The sequence below is a fragment of the Natrix helvetica genome (assembly GCF_964273705.1).
Source record: "Natrix helvetica genome assembly, chromosome: 1".
NCBI lineage: Eukaryota > Metazoa > Chordata > Lepidosauria > Squamata > Natricidae > Natrix > Natrix helvetica.
This window is the reverse complement of record NC_138548.1, coordinates 292,816,284-292,828,547: the sequence shown is the minus strand read 5'-3', so window position 1 is coordinate 292,828,547 and position 12,264 is coordinate 292,816,284.

Sequence of the window (12,264 nt, the reverse complement as noted above, 5' to 3'; positions counted from 1 at the left end):
GTGTGGAAGGTTATCCACATTGGGCTCCTCTCTCTTTCCATACCATCCAGCAACAAGCTTTTTTATTTTAATGCTCCGTGGTTTATTTTCCTCTGCAAGATGGAACGGATAGGTTCAATCTTGGGAAGAAAACATTTAGGCCCTGACAATGGCCAATCTTTTTAAGCTAGCTACAAGAGCTATCTTCTTGGGTTTCTTTCTAATATGCTCTGGGCTACCTTGGTGTATTAGCTATGATCTCATGGCCCTGCATGAACAGATGTGGATGCAATCAAGATGTGGATGGTGAACCAGGAAGGGCACGCCAATTGATCAAGGAAAAATCTACAGAGAGGCTCCCAAAAGGGCTAATTAATGAATGGCAGCCACCTCCCAAGCCAATTTTCCATGCTGAACGGGGGCTATTGAACCCTGCTGATTAAAACCTCCTCCTTCAAATGAAACTGCATCCAAACAAACTCACATTCCAAAGCAAGCACAGCCTCACCCCTCCACCAAGCCTGAGCCTCCACAGTGGAGTATCTTCCTTTCAGATAAAACTCTCCATATCAATAGGCTCCCAGAATGGGGGATTAGCTTTGGCTCTGTTTCCAGGTAACTGTGGTCTTCTCTGTTCATATCCTGTTTTTCTCCTCCTGGAGCTGCAGGATCCTCCTCTTTCTACTAAGACATATCTCATCTTGTTTTTCTCCTTTGTAAACTTTAAATAGTCAGAGCTGGTAAACATTACAATTAGAGTGCTCCAGCCAATAGGAATTCCCAGATCAGATCGGGAAGATGAAAAGCAAAGATGGGACCCAACGTGGTTACGATATTGGACTAAGACCAGCCAATATCTTAAAACTGGAGGTTCTGCTCCAACAACAGCTCACTCGGTGATTTTGGCCCAGTCACACTCTCTCAGCACAACCATCTCATGAAGTGCTAGCTGTGGAGAAGAGGAGGAAGAGGAGGGAATACAGTTTCAACTGAACAAAAGGCAAAAAATAAAAATTAACAAATAAAATGTGTAGGCAAACATCATGGAAGAAGAAGGCAATGGCAAATCATTTCTGTAGCCTTGATGAGAAAACAACAAGTCCCTTAAATTACCAGGAATCAAACTTGCCTCACGGATTAGCTTTCTTGTTTTCTAAAACAGAGTGATAACTTTTAACTGAAAAGAATATGGAAGAAGCATGGAAAAGAGTTTCTTTCTTTCTTTCTGCTTCTTCATATGCTCCTAAATTCTCGGGCAATATATGGATGATGCTAATGTATTAATAGAAGGTGCCTTCGGAGTGTGTATTAGCACGAAACACATAGATTTAATAAATTCTCAGTTTACCAGCAGGCTGCTGCTGTCTTTTGACATAGCATGTTTGGGGTGAAACAGATGTCCTGAAACAGAAAAGGCCACTGTGTTTTTCATCATATATAGGTAGCCCTCAACTTACAACAGTTCATTTAATGACTACTCGAAGTTATAATGGCACTGAAAAAAGTGACGTAAGTCCATTTTTCACACTTACAACCATTGCAGCATCCCCATAGTCATGTCATTTGCTTGACTCACATTTATGACATTTGCAATGCCCCTGGGTCATGTGATCCCATTTGTAGACTTTCTGACCAACAAACTCAATGGGGAAACCAGGTTCGCTTAACAACTGTGTGACCTATTTAACAACTGCAGTGATTCAGTTAACAAACGTGACAAGAAAAGTTGTAAAATGGGGCAAAACTCACTTAACAAATTTTTCACTTAACAACATAGGTTTTGGGCTCAATTGTGGTCATAAGCTGAGGACTACCTGTATGCCTGCATTGGCAACTTTGCATATGAGGCTCTTACTGTAGTATTTGCAACTTCCAGGTTATCACTCTTGCCTTCTTTCACCAGTAAGTAAATAAGAACAGATTAAGGGTGCAGATTAAAGCATGCTAACATTGGACAAGTTTGTAGATAAAGCATTATGTGTTAAATGATAACTTTTTAAGGATGGGGACAAGCTCTGCCCCCTTTGCTTGTATTTCCCTAGTAGTGCATGTATTCCTGCTATTGGCTTTTTCTGCAGATGTTACTTTATTTTAACTGTCCAGGGATCGCCAAGCAAAAGACATCACACCTTTCGTATGAATTGCTCTTTTAAAACAGGGTTTCAGGGGCCACATTTGGATTCCATCCGATGCATCATTTCATTCCTTAAGCACCACTTTGGGGAAGGGGAACTGCTTCTAGCAGATTTCGATGCGCACTCCCCCCAAAAAACCAAAAGTGTCCCATTTTCTGGGAGGGAGAAACCTTCTTGATATGAGTCTTCAACTACAGCAGCTGCCTGATGAACATGGATCCTGGGCCAGGGCAATGGTGTAATTAGGCAGAGAAATAACGGAGGCAGAGAAGCGTATAATGTGCTCATATTCTTCACCAGGACTTGTTTGCTTCAGGAAGTTCCATTGCATCAGGAGAGCAAAACTCTTCCGTTTTGTTGTTTGGGTTGGCATCTGAAACCCAGGACAGCTCCAGTTCCTTTGGTACATTGTCAGCTTGGGCTAGTTGCCTCCAAGGCCACCGGAATTTACAATGTAAATCACCTTGCAGTTCATGGAAATGGTGTTCCTGGAAGCACAAGATAGCTGGACTTCATCAGAAGTGCTACTTGGCCAGTCTGGGCCTGGCACTGGGTAATTGGTCCAGCTCAAGGATGGTTTTCATGATGACATGCAAAACATAGTGGCAACTTTGGGTGCTTCTCCCAAGACTGGCACAGCACTGAAATCTAAAAGCACGGAGAACTGCAATAGAGCGATCAGATCAAATCAAAACAGGGCAGAAAAAAGGCAAAGATGGTGGGTCTGAACTAGGGGTGGGTTCCGGCAGTCACTACTGCTGGTTCGGTCATGGTCGCGCCATGCGCTGTGCACGCATGCACAGTGCAATAAAGATTGTTCTGCGCAAACAATATGGTGGTGCTTATAGTGCCACCCAGAGAACTGGTTTGGGGGTGTGGCAGGCGTGGGTCGCTGCCGGTTCTAGCAACCCAGGCTGCCAAACTACTACCAGTTCGGCCGAACCAGTAGGAACCCACCACTGGTCTGAACATTAATTCAGAGGAGGGATTGAATGGATCAAGGTCAGATAGTGTAGAAGGGGAAGGATGGGCTCCAAAGAGAATTGCAATGGCAATTGCTGTATCGCAGGAAGACCAGGCTTCCCGCTACTTGCTAGGTAATTCGGGTGGAAAATCCTAAGCGCACAAACTGTTTGACATTGGAGCGAGGCAACACATCAGCAAATGCATATTCCTGAGCAAACATTTATATGGAGTGCTATAATTACTTTGAAATTAAGCACCTCTTACTCGCATGCAGATTTCAGGCGTGCTGCTTGCAAGCTTTGCTCCCTCCAGAATAGAAGCACTATTTAGGGAAATGTTCCAGGCAGGGCCCCGGAGTTGGGAGCCTTATCTAGGCAAGCTCTCTGCCGGCAGGCAAGGCTGTGTGATCTTTAAAAGCAGGCTGACCTGCACACAGGAAGCCCTGTCAGATACAGTCAGTGTTTTGTTATTGTTATCAGGCATGTAAAGGTACAGATGTTTAAAGGGACTATCTGAGCTTGATCATCTGCCAGTGCCTCTGGTGGGTCCTCTTCATATAGATAATGGGAGGGCAAAAATGTCAGCAAACACATTTTTGGAACCCGGCTTCATTTGGCTCCTGCAATGCATTGTCCATATCCAGGACAAAACAAAACAAACTTTTCAGTGTAAATAATGTTATAGGATATTGCTCAAATCGCCATTGCAGTTTTTGCTCTATACATTTGCCGGTATTAGCAGTTTCTACCTAAGAATCAGATCTGTGTGCTGTGAGGCTCCTGAATTTCCAGGAAATTATATGCAGAGCTCTGAGAGCTTGCCAGTGAATAGCCCAAATCAGTGAATAGCCTAAATCTCACAGTGAACCATAAACGTAAGTCCTATGCTTTAACCATCACACTATCCTGGTTTTGTTCAGAGCTCCTGTAGGACCCCAGACTGCCTACCCCTTCAGTGCAGTTTATTTTAGAGAAATTGTGAGCAACCCGTGGGCCCCACCCAGGGGTGAAATCCAGCAGGTTCTGACAGGTTCTGGAGAACCGGTAGCGGAAATTTTGAGTAGTTTGGAGAACCAGCAAATGCCACCACTGGCTGGCCCCAGAATGGGGTGGGAATGGAGATTTTGCAGTATCTTTCCCCTGCCATGCCTACCAAGCTATGCCCACCAAGCCACACCACACCCACCAAGCCACGCCTACAGAACCGGTAGTAAAAAAAATTGAATTTCACCACTGGCTCCACCTTCACATTTGTAGCCCAGCACACTGAAGTCATGCCAATCATTGAGTGGCAAACAGTCCCATTCTAGCCATGTGATTTCGATAGGGTGAGTTTGTCCTGTTTTGGGGGTTAGGGGGTGGTTGCAATTTGCCTTTCAGAGGACCTTTGAGAGACCCACTTTTAAATTCCCCCACATTCCCCTTCCGAATTAGTTGGAAAAATTCAGCCATGCTGTATAGCATTATTGCAGCCAAACGTCTGGATGCAGCCCCTAATCCTTTTAGAAGTTGCCCAGCCCTTATGGAATGAAATAATCCAAAAATGAGGAAAATTTGAGGACTGACAAATTATTTATGAGGATGTGATATAGTCAAGAAGCAGGTGAAACCAGTATGCTTCTAAAAATCCATAATGTAAGTTCTGGCATTGATGGGAAAATCTAAAAGAAATAGCTTGAATAATACAATAGAATAAACACTATTTTAGATAAAACGAGCCACCTGATAGACAGGTACTGTAGAGCTGAGAGGTGCAGAGGCATCTTTGTCCACCAGAGTAAAGTGCGACGGTCCCCCCTGCAGGCACACACAACATTTCTTGAAAATGGATCAGCAAAACGGCTTGAATGTCAAGGTGGATTATTAGAAACGTATCAACGGCCTTTAAATCAGGACAGCTTAGGTGAAGGAGCCCAACAAAAGTAAAGGCCCGAGATAGTCATTCTGAATTGGAAGAGTTTTTGCATGCTTAAGGGAGTTCCATTTAGATATGTCTGAGCTACAGCCTGGCTTTGAGATCAAGTTGTGGGGCCAAGCTGCAATCTAAATTTAGCTGTGTTCTAAATTTTACTTCAGAACCAATATAATTCATCCCGATTCTGTCAAGGAAGAGCAGGAGGCATGATTTTGGTAGAGCAGACTGTCCCCTCACTCCCCTGCCCATTTGATCTGGTTCAAGGTCTCCTGTGCTGGGTACAGCTATCGCCTGCCTGCCTGTCCTTAACTGAGTGTCCTTGCCAGCTTGCTTGCAAATTGCTGCTGTAATTAGCTGAGGGTTATCACTGCCAGCAAGATCATAAAATGGCTGCAGCGCTCATTAGAGCCCTTTAAAGGCTGCCATAAAAAAACAGGCAAATGTGGAATCCTGAGGTTAAGAAGCTCTAATTCCCCCACATGCTCAACACGTCTCTGCTGATTTGCTGTCCCTGCACCTAGTGTTAGCACTCCCTGCTTGGATTAATTGCAAAAGAGTATGGCGGACAACCCTTGGAGCCTTTTACCCTTGAAACCATGGGCTTCAACCCTTGATGCCCATGGTTCAGTCTCCTCTGCGCTGGCTTTGCATGTCACAAAACAGTTTTTCTTCCTCTTCCTCGCCCAGCAGATGCTTAAGACTACAACTCCTCCCATCCTCAACCACTTCAGAGAGTGGTTGTACTTGAATGTGGTTGGAGAGGGCGAGGCTAGGGAAGGATCCAATAAGGAAGATCAATGAGACTGGCTCATTCGCTACCTCAGCAAATGGCGGGAGTAGATGTTTCAAGTGTCCTGAGTCTAGAAAAGCTGAACTGAAGCGTACATTTTCTTCCAGAGAGCCTCACTTTGGTCAAGAGATAGTACTGTTGAAGAAATAATGCACATCTTACAGAAGTATAGTCTGAACAAATTAAGCTGTTTACATATCAGCTCCATTAAGTAGATGAGACTTCTATCTCCGAAGGAAGCCTAGAATTATTTTTATTGAGATTGGCTATAATAACAAAAATAAAATAAAATTGCAAATCAGATTGTGCTGGATTTCCTCCCCCTTCTTCTGGTTCCTTCAATTAGGAGGCCTCTTCCTAAGCTGCTTCCAAATGTTATCTCATTCTGGGCCTAAAAATATATCAGCTCCTTTTGCCTGAGTAACAGTTCCTGCATATCTGTGACAAGGTTCATCTTTCTTACGTTCTATATTACCTTTTACCTTGTCAAGTCGGGCTGGTAAACTGTTCTTAGTGTTCGGCAGAAATAGCAGGCCCATCCGTAGTTTAATAGGAGAAGGGGTGGGCTGCTACAGGTTCAGCCAGGTTCAGGAGAACCCATAGCTAACATTATGGCAGGTTCGGAAAATCTCCAAATCCCACCGCTGGCTGGCTCCGCCCACCCATCCCCTCCCAGGAGTCTCCACGCAGCCCTTTTTGGATGCAAGTTAAATGTAGGGACCATGCAGAGGCTCGGGGAGGGGGGGAAACAGGCCTCCCAGAAATTGAAGAATACCCAAAACAGGCCTGTTTCCTGCCTTCAGAGGGCCTCCAGGGTCTGGGGGAAGTAGTTTTTGCCTTCCCAGAGGCTCGAGGAAAGCTTCCGGAGCCTGGGGAGGGCGAAAACGCCTCGTCTCCCGCCATGGTGCAGGAGGCCGACTAGGCCACGCCCACCATGGCCACACCCACCCAGAAACTGGGCAGAGAACCCATTGCTGAAATTTTTGAAGCCCACCCCTGAATAGGAGCAAAGGCACAAATAGCTGGAGGAGAGGGGGAAACCGGTTTGCTGTGCAAAAGCGAGGTTTCACTCCTGAATCCCTTGAAATTCTGTAATGTATAAGATCCAGAAACGTAAAAGCAGAGCACGTGGTTGAGCTTGTCTGGTCTTGGAAACTAAGTTGGGTCAAGTCTTTGGATGGCAGAACAGTAGCAAATTCCAGGCTCAAAAACAATTTTTTTAAAAAAAGTGGTGGAAAGGTGGATCCCTTTTATATATTATCAGGAAAACTGTATGAACAGTTTTGAAGAGAGTAAAGACAATGATATTCAAAGCAATATACAATAACCATTTTAACTTCCAAGCAAAAGGAACCTGGAACAGGTGTCAGTTTCAGAGAAATTAGATAATATTTGGAAGCGGTTTGGATAGCCATTGCCCTGATTTACTAGTGTATAAAAAGAGAGAGAAGGTTCTTAGCTTGCAAGAGTCTATTATTATAGATAAGCTGATTTGATCTATACAAAGGGACTGACACTTTTCTCTGTAGTTATCAATTAGATAAGCTTGGTTCAAGGGCATCTTTATCTTTTTATTCTCAATCTTTTTCAAGGAAAACAACAACGTTCCTGTTGAATAAACAGGAAAGTTCATCCAGGTATAAAACGTTCTACTGATTAGCCCTTAGGAGAGGTGGGGTTTTATTTATTTTTTTAAACCTGAACTTTGGATTAACTAACTTCCTCCCCATTCTTTGCAAATAAATTCATTATCTTGGGTTTCGTTGACTTTTTGGATAGGTGTCAATGAGTTGAATTTTGTGCTATTGAGAAATTTAATTTTTTTGCTCTTTACGTGGCGTTCAAAGAGGATCTGTGAGGATAAGAGAATGCAGCATGGCGAAGATTAACTTAGGTTGGTAAATGTTTGGCGCAGAGATGGGTTTTTGCTGGTTCACCCCAGATCAGGTGAACCAGTAGTGGCAGCGGCAGTAGGCTCCGCCCACCCACCCGGACGCTTCTGCGCATGCGCGGGCATGACCATACCAGTAGTAAAAGAAATTGAAACCCACCACTGGTTTGGTGGAATGTGAGTGCTGAAATAAGGGAGTTGTTTTCCCAATCTGGTTTGTCCAAATATAATTTCATGACTAGAGATAGCGGTATTTCTTGTGCGCTGATGGACTATTTTTCCGTTGCCTGAAAAGAGCACATTGCACTTATATGAAAGATGAAAGAAGAGACAGATCCATGCATGCCGATTCATAATTATTGTAATTTAAGAAAAAAACATAATACAATTTTCCATAGTGGGGAAGATTGCTGTATGATTTTGAATTTGCTCTGTTTGGCACTTTGGTACTAAATCAGCAACTTAGCTGAATAATAAAGTTGTCTTACTGGAAAACAACTCTCTGTACAGTATCAATGTGTAGGTGTGTGGTGATATTGGAATTAATCCTCTTGGGCAGGGAACAGTTGGCTTGAAGCTGGTAACCACTGCCTGGGAAAAGGACCATAGCTTGGTGAAAGATTATATGCTTTATACGAGCTGAAATCTCTATATTTTAGATTGGTGTTCAGTGTTCAGTGACGATAATATTGAAACCAGTGGTTTGATCTGAAATCAGTCTCATTTTTAATGTTCCACTTTGAATTTGGCCTGCCATGAAATCAGCAGCTGTTACATTAAGAATACATGATGTTAAATGCAGACATAAATATTGGAATGCAACACAAAGTTTGTTTTCTCCTAGCTTTTATTCAGCTGTTCCAAACTGGAGATATTTATTCCTGACATTTATTCCTTACATTTATTCCTGAATAAATATAAATTATCTGGGGTTTTCCCCCCAAATGTTGCTGCATTATGTATAATCTTCATCCAATCTCTTCAAGCTTTTCCCAGTTTAACCAATGATCTGGGGTATGAATTAATAATGGTATCCTTTCTGATCCCGAAGGACCAAGACCTTGTAGGCTCTTGGCTCAGTATCAAAATCTCTATTCCCAGCAGCGTCTAAACTGCAAGGAAATATCCTGGAATTGTTATTCCTGTGCTCCCTAGGGAGCTGCTTTGTCTCTGCCCTGAAACTTTGGAAGGGCTTAAGAAGAATCAGAAGCCTAACTAATTCTGAACAGTTCACTTGTTTAATACCCACTACATCCAACTGAAGTTTTTGAGTGCAGTTTTAATAAAGCTGCCCAGTTAGGATATTAAAAACAGATCGGATACTTTAATATTCTTGAAACTTTCAAGAAAGCTTAATAGTTTTGAAACTATTCAAAATAAGTTTATTAGTGCCATAGGGATGGTTCCAAAAAGTATCAAAAATACTCTCATACATGTAAAGACAGGTATAGTCTTATTGGATGCTACAGCATGGTTTCTAGTAAACTCTTGGCTAAAGTTAATCCTATAGGTTTGGCCCCTTTAGTACTTATTTGTTCGTATCAGAGGTGGTATTCAGCAGGTTCTGACCAGTTCTAGAAAACCGGTAGTGGAAACTTTGAGTAGTTCAGAGAACCGGTAAATACCACCTCTGACTGCCCCGCCCCCATCTATTCTCTGCCTCCCGAGTCCCAGCTGATTGGGAGGGAATAGGGATTTTGCAGTAATCTTCCCCTGGAGTGGGGTGGGAATGGAGATTTTGCAGTATCCTTCCCCTGGAGCTGGGTGAGATACTAGCTACAGTTATAATGGTTTCCATCAAGGTCCTCTGTTCTGGTGGGAACAGAGGTTTAATCTCATTGGTTGAAGGGTTTGACAGCTCCCTATAAAAGGGCTGCTGTCAAACTCAACCTTCGCAGGATTGTAGATACTTGTTCTGTTACAATAGAGAGCTGTTGTTGCCTTTAGTCTGAGTGTGCTTTTCCATTACCCGACCTAACACTGGCGACGAAGGTGGGATTGGAAGGCAACTAGACAAACCAAAAAGAGCATAGCAATCCAACAAGTACATCCAGCCCGGAGCTCAGCGCGGCTTCGAGCAACAATTTTTGAGCGGCAAATTCAAAATGCCCCCAGAACACAAAATGGCCATGCACGCCCCACCGGCTCCATACGACCCAGTCACCGAGCACTGGGACTCATATATGCTGAGGTTCAACTGCTTCCTCAAAGCCAATGACCTCATGGGCCTTTCTGAAGGCCGCAAGAAGAACATGTTCCTCGGTTACTGTGGACGGGAAGTGTTCGAAACAGCCAAAGACCTCTCTGAGCCAACACCACTACAATCGGTCATTTGGTTAGTGCTCCAACAGATGCTGAGGACACACTATGCTCCCAAGCCATCTAAGCACGTCCGCCGGCATGAATTTAATATTCGTAATCAGAAGGAAGGCAAATCAATCAACGAGACCTAGACGAACTTATACTAGACCGCATCATATGCGGTGTGCGGGACATTAATTTACAGAGGAGGTTACTTGCCAAATCTACAAATTGCCTTGGACGAAGCCAGGGCATCCAAATCGGCCATTAAGTCTACAGAAACCCTGCAGCTCCAAAGCACTCTACAAGACATGCGAAAGAGCACAAGCGTACATTGCGAGGCTGCAGAGGCCAAGAGCTCAGAAGGCAAAGAAGATGACAGCTGCCAAATGCGCAGTAGCTGTGCCAAGGCAGCGCACAAATCCGAACCGTGTTTCCCACCTTGCGCAAGCTGTGGAGGAGACCATGCCAGATCGTCTTGCCGTTTCCGCGATGCTATCTGCCAGTGCTGCGAGCGAAAGGGGCACATCGCCAAGGTTTGCAGAAGAGAGCACTCCACAATGACCTGGCAGCCCAGAAGCCGACCTAACCATCAGCAGAAGCCCAACCATGTGGCATGGCAGCTGCAACCATGGTGCTCAGAGGGCAACACCAGAGTCACCTACCACACCTCAATCGGCCAAGTCCGCACTAGGTGGCCAAAAAAGCTGAAGGTCACAGTCCTCATCGAGGGCTCTCCATGCGAGATGGAGATCGACACGGGGTCATCACTGACCATCATGTGGCCTACACTCAAGCGGGCTATCCCTAGCCTGAAGAAACAGCATCTATGCGCCCCTGACATCCGCCTTCGTGATTACCAGGGGAACTGAGTCCCCATCGTGGGCCAGGGCACCTTCCAGGTGCAATTCAGAAACTACAGCGGCGAGCTCCCAGTGACGGTGGTCAGCAGCGACCTGCAGAGCCTCCTGGGGCTTGACTGGTTTGAAGCCCTGGGCCTAGAAGTGACCGGTATCAACGCCTTGAAAGACAAGAGCGCCGAAGCAATTTTTAAGGAGTTCGAGGACATCTTTAGCACTGGTCTGGGCAAGTATGTGGGGACTCCAATCTCTTTTAATTTGGACCCCAACATAGCCCCCATAAGGCTAAAACCCAGGAGAGTACCTTTCGCTCTCCGCCCCAAAATTGATCTGGAAATTGACACGCTCGTAGGCCAGGGAATCCTAGAGCTGGTTAATCACTCACGCTGGGAGACCCCTATAGTGACACCTGTCAAATCTGATGGGTCTGTCTGCATCTGCACGGACTACAAATGCACAATCAATAAAGCGTTACAACAAAGCACCCTGTACCCATTGTATAGCATTTATTACATTCTTTAGGCCCCGGCAAAGTATTCGCTAAATTGGACATGGCGCAGGCATACCAACAATTGCCTGTAGATGGTGCTATAGTGGAGGCCCAAATGATTGTGATGCAAAGGGGTGCATTCAAATGTCACCTTCTGCAATTTGGAGTTAGTATCGCCCCTGGACTGTTCCAAAGCGTCATGGAACGGCTTTTGCAGGGGATTCCAGGAGTTGTCCCCTATTTTGACGACATCTTGGTATCGGCTGCAAATGAGGTGCAACTTTTCAAACGTTTGTTAACTGTTTTGACCAGAATTCGAGACAAAGGCCTCCGTCTCAAAAAAGAAAAATGCCAAATTAACGTGCCAAGGGTTGAATTCTTAGGGTACCTAATCAACGGCTCTGGGATTCACCCGACCACTAAACAAATTCAAGCAATCCAGGACGCCCCTACAACTGGTAATCAAACCGAACTGCTGGGGTTCCTCAGGCTCCTTAATTTCTACAGTGTCTTTCTTAAACAGAAAGCCACAGTTGCTGAGCCCTTACATTGTCTCCTGGTGAAGAACATGAAGAGGTCCTGGAGCAGAGGCAAGGCAGCCGCATTTGCTGCAGTAAAAAGACTTCTGTCAGCAGACACTTTCCTGGTGCAGTACAGCCAGACCCTGCCACTGGTGTTGACTTGTGATGCTTCCCCGTTTGCGTCGGAGCTGTCCTCAGCCACCGCATGCCCAATGGAACTGAGGCCATAGCCTATTACTCAAGGACCTTGTCTGCTGCCGAGCGGAAATACAGCCAACTGGACCATGAGGCTTTGGCTGCAGTGGCTGGTGTAAAAAGGTTCCATGAGCACCTCTAAGGCCATGATTTCGAACTAATTATGGACCACAAACTGCTACTGGGCTTGCTGGCTGGGACCGACCTACTCCTGTGTCATTA